A 12,046-nucleotide genomic window follows, 5' to 3' on the forward strand; every position below is an offset into this window, starting at 1 on the left:
GCTAGAAACAGGGGTCCAGGAGCATTATTTATTGTGGCCATCTTCAGGCGTTCATTCTGTAGGGTCGTGCTTGGCACTTGATTTCTTTCATCTGGAATGGAGCCCAAGGAAGTAATGCATGAAAAGGGCGCAGCAACAACAAAAGGGAAGTGACTAAGGTGTTTTGAGACTTATTAAGATGGGTGTTACTCTCAAAGTGGAAGCCAGGTACCTGCTTTTCTGTTCCACCACACCTGTTCCTGCTGGCGACCAGAGACAGAGTTACCTGTTCTGACTAGTCCCTAAAAGCAGAGGTAGACAGAGGCAGAGCTGACCTACTTCATCTTACCTGTGTTAAATAGCGTTACATTTCTTGTAGGCAGAGGTCAAGCAGCCTGCAGTCATTCTGCTTTAGGCTGAAAGCCACACTGGGAGCTGACCTTAGTTAGGGTAGAAGCACTAAAAAGCAAGAAGGAAGATGAACAACAAGTGTTGGGTAAAAATGCAGATGACTGGACCATATACTTCGGACATTCTGAAACAGATTTTCTCTTTCTTTTTAAATAAACTTTAAAATTTAAAACAGTTTTAAATTTATAGAAAAGTTGGGAAGTTAGTAAAGAGTTGCCATATACCACACACCCTGTTTTGCCTGCCATTAATATGTTGTTATATATTAGTATGGTACATTTCAACTAGTGAACCAAACTGATGCTTTATTCTTCACTAAAGTTCATACTGTATTCAGATTTCCTTAGTTTTTTAAAAAAATTTAACTCATTTTTGGCTGTGCGGGGTCTCCATTGCTGTGTGCGGGGTCTCCGTTGCTGTGTGCGGGGTCTCCGTTGCTGTGTGCGGGGTCTCCATTGCTGTGTGCGGGGTCTCCGTTGCTGTGTGCAGATTTTCTCTAGCAATAGCGTGCAGGCTTCTTTTATTGCAAAGCACAGGCTTTAAGCTTGGAATCTTTAGTAAGTGCAGCACACGGGCTCAGTAGTTACGGCTCGTGGACTCTTGATCTCGGGCTCAGTTGCCCCACAGCATGTGGAATCTTCTAGGACCAGGGATTGATCCTGTGTCCCCTGCATTGGCAAGTGGACTTCCAACCACTGGATGACCAGGGAAGTCCAGATTCCCTTAGTTTTTAACTAATGTCCCATTTCTATTCTAGGATCCCATCCAGAATTTGTTACATTTTGTCATCATCCTTAGGCTCTTCCTAGTTCTGATAGTTTTTCAAACTTTCCTTGTTGTTGATAACTTTGATGGCTTTGGAAAGTACTGGCCAGGTGTTTCATAGAATACTCTTCCATATGGTTTTGTCTGATGTTTTTCTCATAATTAGACTGGGTTATGGGTTTTTAGAAAGAAGACCACAAAGGTAAAGTGCCATTCTCATCATATAGTGTCAGGAGTGTGTGTGCGCTTAGTTGCTCAGTCGTGTCTGACTCTTTGCGATCCCATGGACTATAGCATGCCAGATTCCTCTGTCCATGGGATTCTCCAGGCAAGAATACTGGAGTGGGTTGCCACGCCCTTGTCCAGGGGATCTTCCCAACCCAAGTATTGAACCCAGGTCTCCAATATTTCAGGTGGAATCTTAATTGTCTGAGCCATCAGGGAATCCCAAAAGTACTGGAGTGGGTAGCCTGTCCCTTCTCCAGGGGATCTTCCGGACCCAGGAATCAAACCAGGGTCTCCTGCATTGCAGGCAGATTCTTTACCAGCTGAACTACCAGGGAAGCCCAGTGTCAAGGGCTTTTTATTATTGATGTTAATTTTGATCACCTGGCTGAGGTAATTAATATTTTAAAGCTTCTCCAGTGTAAAGTTTATTCTTCTTTCCTTCCCCTCTTTTTTAAAGGAAATTACTACCTGCAGCCCACACTTAAGGGGTAGGGAGTTAGGCTTTACATAAATTATTTGGAATTCTTTTGCATGAGGGATTTGTCTATTTTTCACCATTTATTTATTCAATAATTTATATTAGCATAAACTCATGGACATTTATTTTATATTATTCCATGTTCCCATTGTGTTTTGATCATTTGTTTTTAGCATGTTATTACTTTCTGGCATGTGGGGGTAGGGGCACTCATTTTTTTCAATATGCTTTCCTTATGTTTCCAGGCACACTACGGGTAAGCAGATATTGACAGAGAAGAATTTCTTTCTTATGTTTGTGAGATCTTTTGAGTCACTCGGGGCCTAGCTAAAAATAAGAGTCTTGGGCCCTTTCTCTGAAGACTCTGATTTAGTGGTTCTAGGGTGAGCTCCAAATATCTGGATTTTATAAGTTTTCTTCCAATGATTTGTAGGATCAAGCATGTTTGGTAAGCATAGCCTTAAGAAAATTTTAATTAAGACTTTTGAATAAGACTTAATTTAGATAAGAGCTACGGTCATGGCATTGAAAGAATAAATGCTTTACAGTTGGAGTTTCAAGTGTTTTCAGATGCACCCTGTCGTTTGTTTCTCATTAAAATAAGAAGGAAGAAGAACATTTTGTAAATGAGAAGAGTGAAAACCCAGATGGTAAGGTGGCTTTCCTGATTGCATAGTTGCATACACCACCTTACCATAGTCAGTAGGCAGAAAAGAAAAGCAACAACAGAATGTGCTGTATTTTGGGAACCAAAATAGCATTACTAAGTAAAATAACTGAAAACATAGCTATTAGCCTTTTGATTTTTTGAACAGTAAAGATTTGTTTGTAATGTCTTCCTTCCATCATAGTAGACTGCATTTACTTTGTATACTGAGCAACTACTTTCTGCTGAGAATAGCCTGGTCTCTTAACTTCTTTGTAACTAACTCCTTCTTTGAAACTTCGAGGGATAAATCTGTTATTTTTCTAGGGCTGCCATTACAAAGTACCAGAATCTTGTATTAAACAGAAACTTACTCTCTCATAATTCTGAAAGCTAAAAGCCAAAGTCAAGGTGTTGACTGGTCATTTTCCCTCCAAAGCCTCTGGGGAAGGAGGATCTTGCTTCTCTAACTTCTGGCAGGGCCAGGCATTTCTCCGTGGTGGCAGTGTAGCTCCAGTCTCGGCGTCCATCTTCACATGTACATCTTCCCTCTGGGTCTTCCAGTGGCATTCTTCTCTTCTTACAAGGACACTGGTCAGATTGGATTAAGGTCCTACCCTACTGCAATATGACCACATTGTAACTATTTACATTTGCGATGACCCTGTTTTTCAATAAGGTCACATTCTGAGGTAAAAGAGGTTAGTTCAGTTCAGTTCAGTCACTCAGTCATCTCAGTCATGTCCTACTCTTTGCGACCCCATAAATTGCAGCACGCCAGGCCTCCCTGTCCTACACCAACTCCCGGAGTTCACTCAAACTCACGTGCATCGAGTCGGTGATGCCATCCAACCATCTCATCCTCTGTCGTCCCCTTCTCCTCTTGCCCCCAATCCCTCCCAGCATCAGAGTCTTTTCCAATGAGTCAACTCTTTGTATCAGGTTGCCAAAGTACTGGAGTTTCAGCTTTAGCATCATTCCTTCCAGGACTGATCTCCTTTAGAATGGACTGGTTGGATCTCCTTGCAGTCCAAGGGACTCTGAAGAGTCTTCTCCAACACCACAGTTCAAAAGCATCAATTCTTTGGCACTCAACTTTCTTCACAGTCCAATTCTTACATCCATACATGACTACTGGAAAACCCATAGCCTTGACTAGACGGACCTTTGTTGGAAAAGTAATATCTCTGCTTTTGAATATGCTATCTAGGTTGGTCACCTTTCATCTTTCAGGATTTGAAATAGCTCAACTGGAATTCCATCACCTCCACTAGCTTTGTTCGTAGTGATGCTTTCTAAGGCCCACTTGACTTCACATTCCAGGATGTCTGGCTCTAGGTGAGTGATCACACCATCATGATTATCTTGGTCATGAAGCTCTTTTTTGTGCAGTTCTTCTGTGTATTCTTGCCACCTCTTCTTAATATCTTCTGCTTCTGTTAGGTCCATACCATTTCTGTCCTTTATTGCATGAAATGTTCCCTTGGTATCTCTAATTTTCTTGAAGAGATCTCTAGTCTTTCCCATTCTGTTGTTTTCCTCGATATCTGCATTGATCGCTGAAGAAGGCTTTCTTATCTCTCCTTGTTATTCTTTGGAACTCTGCATTCAGATGCTTATATCTTTCCTTTTCTCCTTTGCTTTTTGCTTCTCTTCTTTTCACAGCTATTTGTAAGGCCTCCCCAGACAGCCATTTTGCTTTTTTGCATTTCTTTCCCATGGGGATGGTCTTGATCCCTGTCTCCTGTACAATGTCACAAATCTCCGTCCATAGTTCATCAGGCACTCTGTCTATCAGTTGTAGGCCCTTAAATCTATTTCTCACTTCCACTGTATAATCATAAGGGATTTGATTTAGATCATACCTGAATGATCTAGTGGTTTTCCCCACTTTCTTCAATTTAAGTCTGAATTTGGCAATAAGGAGTTCATGATCTGAGCCACAGTCAGCTCCTGGTCTTGTTTTTGCTGACTGTGTAGAGCTTCTCCATCTTTGGCTGCAAAGAATATAATCAATCTGATTTCAGTGGTGACCACCTGGTGCTGTCCATGTGTAGAGTCTTCTCTTGTGTTGTTAGAAGAGGGTGTTTGCTATGACCAGTGCGTTCTCTTGGCAAAACTCTATTAGCCTTTGCCCTGCTTCATTCCGTATTCCAAGGCCAAATTTGCCTGTTACTCCAGGTGTTTCTTGACTTCCTACTTTTGCATTCCAGTCCCCTATAATGAAAAGGACATCTTTTTGGGGTGTTAGTTCTAAAAGGTCTTGTAGGTCTTCATAGAACCGTTCACCTTCAGCTTCTTCAGCATTACTGGTTGGGGCATAGACTTGGATTACTGTGATATTGAATGGTTTGCCTTGGAAACGAACAGAGATCATTCTGTTGTATTTGAGATTGCATCCAAGTACTGCATTTTGGACTCTTTTGTTGACCATGATGGCTACTCCATTTCTTCTGAGGGATTCCTGCCCACAGTAGTAGATATAATAGTCATCTGAGTTAAATTTACCCATTCCAGTCCATTTTAGTTCGCTGATTCCTAGAATGTCGACGTTCACTCTTGCCATCTCCTGTTTGACCACTTCCAATTTGCCTTGATTCATGGACCTGACATTCCAAGTTCCTATGCAGTATTGCTCTTTACAGCATCAGACCTTGCTTCTATCACCAGTCACATCCACAGCTGGGTATTGTTTTTGCTTTGGCTCCATCCCTTCATTCTTTCTGGAGTTATTTCTCCACTGATCTCCAGTAGCATATTGGGCACCTACCGACCTGGGGAGTTCCTCTTTCAGTATCCTATCATTTTGCCTTTTCATACTGTTCATGGGGTTCTCAAGGCAAGAATACTGAAGTGGTTTGCCATTCCTTTCTCCAGTGGACCACATTCTGTCAGACCTCTCCACTATGACCCGCCCGTCTTGGGTGGCCCCACAGGGCATGGCTTAGTTTCATTGAGTTAGACAAGGCTGTGGTCCTAGTGTGATTAGATTGACTAGTTTTCTGTGAGTATGGTTTCAGTGTGTCTGCCCTCTGATGCCCTCTCCCAACACCTACTGTCTTACTTGGGTTTCTCTTACCTTGGGCGTGGAGTATCTCTTCACGGCTGCTCTAGCAAAGCGTAGCCGCTGCTCCTTACCTTGGACGAGGGGTATCTCCTCACAGCCACCCCCCCCCCCGACCTTGAACGTGGAGTGGCTCCTCTCGGCCCTCCTGCGCCCACAGGAGGGGTTAAGACTACATCTATTTGGGAGACATAATTCAGTCCATAACAAATTCACATACTACAGAATTCATCCTTTTAAAGTGTATTGTGGTTTTTTTTTCTTTTTTTTTTTTACTATATTCTCCTGGTTGTACAACCAACACTACTGTCTAATTCCAGAACCTTTTCCACGTTCCAAAAAGAAACCCCATACCCATTAGCAGTCACGTTCCCCTCTAGCCTCCTTTCACTGACAGCCAGTTATCTACTTTGTTTTTATGGATTTGCCTATTCATAATAATTCATATCAGTGGGCATTTCATAAAATAGAATCATATGACAAGAGGCCTTTAATGTCTAGCTTTTTTTACTTAGCATACCATCTTCAAGTTTCATCCATTTTATAGCATGTATCAATTCCTTTTATGGCTGAATAATTTTCCATTGAATGGATATACCACTTTTGTTTATATATTCATCAGTTGATGGACACCTGGATTGTTCCCACTTTTTAGTTACTATCAATAATTCTGCTGTGAATATTCATGTACAGGTTTGTTTTTTTATTTTTTAGTTTTTATTTGGCCATACTGGGCCTTTGTTGCAGCATGCAGACTCTTAGTTGCAGCATGTGGGATCTAGTTCCCTGACAAGGGATTGATACCCAGGGCCCATGCATTGGGAGGGTGGAGTCTTAGCTACTGGACCACCAGGAAGTCCTCACATACAAGTTTTTGCATGAATGGACTTGCTGGATCATATCGTTAATTGTTTAACATTTTGAGAAACTACCAGTTTTCCAAAGCAGTTGCACTAATTCTCACCAGCAATGTAAGAAGGTTCTAATTTCTACACATCCTCCTCAGCACTTGTCATTGTCTTTCTGATCACACTCATCCTAGTGGAAATGAGGTGGTATCTTATTGTGGTTTTGCACTGCCCTCATGACTAAGGACACTGAGCATCTTTTCATGTGTGTATTGGGCATTTGTATATCCATCTTCTTTGGAGAAATACCTGTTTAAATTCTTTGCCCATTTAAAAATTGAGATGACTTTTCATTGTCACATTTTAGGAGTTCTTTGTATATGCTGGATGGCCTCTCTCTATATATATATATATACATATATATATATAATATAAATATGATTTGCAAAATTTTTCCTCCCAGTCTGTGGGTTTTCATTTTCTTGATGGTGTCCATTGAAGCACGAAAGTTCTTAATTTTGATGAATTCCAACTTATCTACCTTTTGTCAGTTGTGCTTTAGGTGTAATATATAAGAAACAGCTGAAAAGTAGGTACTTTAAAATGGTTAGAGAAAAGATGATTTTGAAACTCACATAATGAAACGTGCTAGACAGGTTTTCAAGGACAAGCATGGAAACTCCAACCTTTTAAAACAGAATGAACTGTTTTAAATGGTTTATACTTGTATTTGCCCAGAGACAGACCTTTTAGGTGATTTCTGGAAGTTCCAGTTCTATGTTAAGAACATACATAACCGAAGAAACACTTTAATATTGTAGAAAATTCTACAAAAAATTTTATACAACATTGAGAAATCAGAATGTTCACCTTATTACTCTAAAGAGAATGCATTTGCAATGAAAACCTGTAGCAAATGGCAGAGTCACAATACAGCTGACTGGGGAATAGGAAGTACATGTTCTAACCACATCTCATCTGATATTGACTCATGACAGTCTGTTGACCACTGAAATAAAAGAATTTCCATAATTTAGCAAATCTATTTTTACGAAGCTTTTGTGTTTAAATGAAGGCCTAGATGATATGTTTCTAACCCTACTAGGGTTACGATATGTTTCTGACCCTACTAGAGAGAAAAGGGTAGGAGACAAAGTCACTCTGGTGACTCAGGAAGCAGCAGGTGCTCCTCCAGCATTTGATTAGAAACTACGAGGCCCGGAGCTTGGTTTAAGATCAGAAACAAGTAAGCAGCAGAGAAACACCAGGGCTTCTACCTCATTGTCCAGCGGAGAACCTGTTCTAGTTGTAGACGCACTTTTCTTTTTCCCCCTTGAGGACATTTGTACTGACTTCAATAACAACACTAACAAAACCACTTTTGCTGTGTCACTAGCTTGCTTTAAATTGCTTTAAAAAATAACTCACTTGTTTTGTTCTTTCTTGGAATATTTTATTTTATAAAGCAGTCCACTCTTGGTGATGTGTGTTTATATGCATACACACACACACACACACACACACACACACACACACATACTTACATATATTTGCTTACAGTTTTTTCCATCTAGATGATTTTTCAGAGAAGTGATTAAATTTTGATCCTAATATTTAAGCAAAACAGTGTCAACATTAGTTTTTCATTGATAGCAATGACCTCTTATTTTCTTTAAAAATACAGTTAGACTCCTTTAAATGGCCAGAAATGATTCAACATTTTAACTGTATAGTTTTTGGGTAGTATAGACTTTATTTCATAGATTGTCAGTTTTTTATTAACATCATAGTTTATTAGCTTGAGGGTCTAATTTCTTCCCTCAACATGCAAAATATTGTAATAAAAAGGGAATGTTTCTCTTCAGTATTAATGTTACAGAGTTCCCATAGCACTATGCTATCATCTCTTTTATAGCACTTATTTGTATCTTTTAAAGTGCCTTAATAATCCCTTTAGGTTGTTGGTGGAATTTTCTTTTATAGAAATTTTGCTTTAGTTGCTCCATTAATAAAAATATGGTATCCCCAAGGTTTCTTTTTAAGAATTTCCATGATAAGCTTTTAAACATTGGATTAAATAGAAAGATTATTTGTTTTTCAGTTGCTAAGTCATGTCTGACTGTTTCTAACCCTATGGATAGCAACATGCCAGGCTCCTCGGTCCTCCACTATTCCCTGGAGTTTGCTCAAATTCATGTCCATTAAGTTGGGATGATATCTAACCATCTGATCCTCTGCTGCCCGTATCTCCTCCTGCCATCAGTCTTTCCCAGCATCAGGGTCTTTTCCAGTGAGTCAGCTATTCCCATTGGGTGGCCAAAGTATTGGAGTTTCAGTTTCAGCATCAATCCTTCCACTGGATATTTAGGGTTGATTTCCTTTAGGATTGACTGGCATGATCTTGCAGTCAAAGGGACTCTCAAGAGTCTCCTTCAGGACCACAGTTCTTTAGTGCTCAGCCTTCTCTGTAGTCTGACTCTCATATCCGTACGTGACTACGGTAAAAACCATAGCTTTGACTAAACAGACCTTTGTTGGCAAAGTGATGTCTGTACTTAACATGCTGTCTAAGTTGTCATAGTTTTTCTTCCAAGTAGTGTCTTTTAATTTCATGGCTGCAGTCACCATCTGCAGTGATGTTGAGGCCGAGAAAACAAAACCTGTTACTGCTTCCACTTTTCCCCCTTCTATTCCAGATGTACTATCTTAGGTTTTTTAATGCTGAATTTCAAGCTAGCTTTAAAGAGGAGACTCTTTGACCTTCATCAAGATCTTTAGTTTCTCTTCACTTTCTGCCCTTAGATTAGTATCATTTGCATATCTGAGGTTGTTGACATTTCTCCTGGCAATCTTGATTCCAGCTTGTGATTCATCCAGCCCTGCATTTCACATGATGTACTCTGCATAAAAGTTAAATTAGCAGGGTGACAATATACAGTCTTATACTTCTTTCCTAATTTTGAACCAGTCAGTTGTTCCATGTTGGGTTCTAAATGTTGCTTCTTGAAACAAAACTTTCAAACCCACATACAGGCTTCTCGGGAGACAGGTAAGGTAGTCCGGTACTCCCATCTCTTGAAGAATTTTCCAGTTTGTTGGGATCCACAAAGTCAGAGGCTTTAGTGAAGCAGAATTTAGTGTTTTTCTTGAACTCCTCTTCTCCGTGATCCGGTGAATTTCGGTAATTTTGATCTCTGATTCCTCTGCCTCTTCAAAACCTAGCCTATACATCTGGAAGTTCTCAGTTCACATATGCTGAAGTCTAGCTTCAAAGATTTTGAGCATAACCTTGCTAGCGTGTGAAATGAGCACAATTGTATGGTAGTTTGAACATTCTTTGGCATTCCCCTTCTTTGGGATTGGAATGAAAACTGACCTTTTCCAGTCCTGTGGCCACTGTTGAGTTTTCCATATTTGCTGACATATTGAGTGCAGCACTTTAACAGCATCATCTTTTAGGATTTGAAGTAGCTCAGCTAGAATCCCATCACTTCCACTAGCTTTGTTCATAGTAATGTTTCCTAAGGTCCATTTGACTTCACACTTCAGGGTGTCTGGCTCTAGGTGAGTGACCACACCATCATTTATCCAGGTCGTTAAGACCTTTTATGTATCGTTCTTTCTGCCCTTAGAAAAACATAAAGCTCAAGGCAAATATTGTATCACTTTGTTTCAATCCAAGTCACTTATCAACAGATTTAATTTGTAAAGTTGTTAATTAAGGGGTAACTGCTTTATCACAACTAGAGACTTATTAAAATAAAACAGATGTAAAGAATTTTTGATGTGTTTCTCAATTTTAAGATTCAGCTTTGAACAAGGCAGAACTTATATCAGTATCTAATTGTATAATTATTATTCCCACGGATATTGTAGAGGTCACAGACTTCTCCTACTTTTTCCTGTTGTTTCAGCCATAAAACTTTTGGTGGCAATTTGGAGAAATAGTCAATGAAAGTATCTTCAACGGTGAGGAAAGCTCTGGAGGGAATGTGGAACACTGAAAGGTGGGTTCAAACCTCAGCCATTAAGCCTCTTACCTTCTTTATCAGTAAGGAAATCTTTAACTAATTCAATATTGTATTAAAGAGGGAATTCCCTGCAGTCCAGTGGTTAGGACTTGCTTCCACTGCTGGGGGCCTAGGTTCAATGCTTGGTCAGGGAACCAAGATCCTACAAGCTTCAGGGTAAGGAAAAGAAAAAAATCCCAAACAACCCAATATTCTATTAAATAAGATGACACATTACAAAGAAGAAGGTTATAGAATAGTGCCTAACTCAGAGTTCTTAATTCTGTGACATTGGACATGATATTTTTTTTATAACTACTGATATTCATATAGCACCTTTAATCCAGATAAATTATGAGCAGAAACCTTAATGTTTACAAACACACTAAATGAAACACAACACCAAACAATATAAAAGAAACAAACAAAATTTTATCCTGAGAATATCCCAGTCTAGCATTTGCCTTGCTAAGGAATACATTTCTGAGTTCAAATTCATCCTATATCAATGCAGTTCAACAGTTTTTTTTGTTTTCTTTTACTTTATTTTACAATACTGTATTGGTTTTGCCATACATCAACATGAATCTGCCACGGATGTACATGAGTTCCCAATCCTGAACCCCCCTCCTACCTCCCTCCCCATACCATCTCTCTGGGTCATCCCAGTGCACCAGCCCCAAGCATCCTCTTATCCTGCATCGAACCTAGACTGGCGATTGGTTTCTCACATGATATTATACATGTTTCAATGCCATTCTCCCAAATCATCCCACCCTCTCCCTCTCCCTCAGAGTCCAAAAGTCCGTTCTATACATCTGTGTCTCTTTTGCTGTCTCGCATACAGGGTTATCATTACCATCTTTCTAAATTCCATATATATGTGTTAGTATACTGTATTGTTGTTTTTCTTTCTGGCTTACTTCACTCTGTATAATCGGCTCATTTCATCCACCTCATTAGAACTGATTCAAATGAAAGAGACACATGTACCCCAATGTTCACTGCAGCACTGTTTATAATAGTCAGGACATGGAAGCAACCTAGATGTCCATCAGCAGATGAATGGATAAGAAAGCTGTGGTACATATACACAATGGAGTATTACTCAGCCATTAAAATGTTCAACAGTTTTTAAGTGTCTAGTTGATGTCACACAGGCAGTTATAGAAGACAAAATTTCTCTTTCAGGAGGCACAGTCTAAAAGGAAAATATTAAAATGTAATGTGATGTTCAATGCATGAAAGAATATATAAAGTACTGTAGGAACACAGATGAAGAAGCAGTTATAGTTGCTTGGTCTGAGGGGAAGGTAAGAAGCCTTAAGGAGTTAAGGAAAGTGACATTTAAACCAGATCTAAAAGGAGTGGAAGTCAGCCAGATAGAACAGGCAGAGAAGGCATTCAGGTGAAGGAAACAGTAAGTATACAAATTCATAGAGACAATTAGGAAGACAAAGAATGCAAACCACTGCAAAGAATGTGCCCAAACAGGACTCTGCAGAGAAAATAGGCTAAGTTTTAGAGAAAATATTATTTGCTCCACAGAAATGATTTTCTGGACTCTTTAACCAGTCATCTTTTTGTGGGTAAAATAATTTCACATACAAGAATGAT

The sequence above is a fragment of the Capricornis sumatraensis genome, chromosome 19 (assembly GCF_032405125.1).
Source record: "Capricornis sumatraensis isolate serow.1 chromosome 19, serow.2, whole genome shotgun sequence".
NCBI lineage: Eukaryota > Metazoa > Chordata > Mammalia > Artiodactyla > Bovidae > Capricornis > Capricornis sumatraensis.